The sequence below is a fragment of the Atta colombica genome, unplaced genomic scaffold, assembly GCF_001594045.1.
Source record: "Atta colombica isolate Treedump-2 unplaced genomic scaffold, Acol1.0 scaffold179, whole genome shotgun sequence".
Lineage (NCBI taxonomy): Eukaryota > Metazoa > Arthropoda > Insecta > Hymenoptera > Formicidae > Atta > Atta colombica.
The window spans coordinates 62519-63726 of record NW_017259270.1 but is presented as its reverse complement, the minus strand read 5'-3'; positions in this window follow the sequence as shown (position 1 = coordinate 63726).

Here is a 1208-nt window from a genome sequence, read left to right as displayed (position 1 = left end):
TGGAAATAATTCAGCCCCGCGCACTGACTGGCGGGCCAAGGGGCTGCTTGCTCTTCCGACCCCCGCGTGCCTTAATCTAATCCAAGGATAATCTAAAATTCATGACACACATAACTGCCAGGCGATGATATATCTGGCGGGGATGTAAAGGCAACGTCTTCTCCGTTCCGCCGTCGTTCTACCCCTCGCCGCACCCTCCTTACCGTTCTTGTAGCTTGCAGTTTGCCTCGGCGGGTACCCAACAGCAATCACTGGCATTATTATTTAATGCGACTCGCGTGGCGGCGTATATATCGACCATCTACCTTATAAATCGCGATATCGTAGGCTGCTAGATGCTGTTTATCTCGCGAGAGGAATTACCAGTTCAATCGATGCCAGTTGTTCCTTCTTCTCTAACAAAACATGTTGAGTTAAATAGAACGCGTAACAACTGATTGCACATCAAGATGCTGTTTACATTTCTTTTTAAAGAAATTGTACTGTCTATACAGTGAAACTTTTATTCGAAGAATATCATACAGATTAAAAACGTAATTTGGAAGATCCAGCTTTATAGTGACATTGTGTGATAATCAGTCTCGCTTGCGTTTCAAATTTATTCAATAATCAATAAATTCCCTGTTTTATTTCTCGTTACGTTAAATAATCCTAATTCTTTCCAATCATTTTGCAAAATGATCAAAAGACCTATCATCCACTTACACGCTAAGAACTTCACCATTCCTATTGAATTAATCGATTTGCGTACGACCAGCTACGTATCCTTACCGATACTACGAGCGTCGTTCAAGCCCTGATGGAAGCCGATAATCCGGGGAATGCAATTCGCGCCTTTACGACAGGGTGAGATGCACGCAAATGGACCGAGGGTGGTCACGCGCCGGCGATAAGAAAAGAGAAGAGCGATAAAGTAGAAAGAGAAAGAGCGAAAAAGTGGAGGAAACGAGGAGCTAAACGCGAGTTTCCGCCCCTCCAGGCAGATCCGATGTGGAATCAATTCGCGTAATAGTTTCGAGGGGGGTAGAGGATGGCTCACGAGGGTAGGAGGAGGGCTAAATCGACTGACGGTCGTAGGGGGTGGGTTAAGCGAGAGCTCGGATACGGGCCATTACCACACCTGTCCCTCAACTTCGACTTCGCGAGAGGAAGAGAGGCGAGCCCGAAGCTCTAATGAAGAGAAGCAATCACTTAAGCTGCTCCGCCAT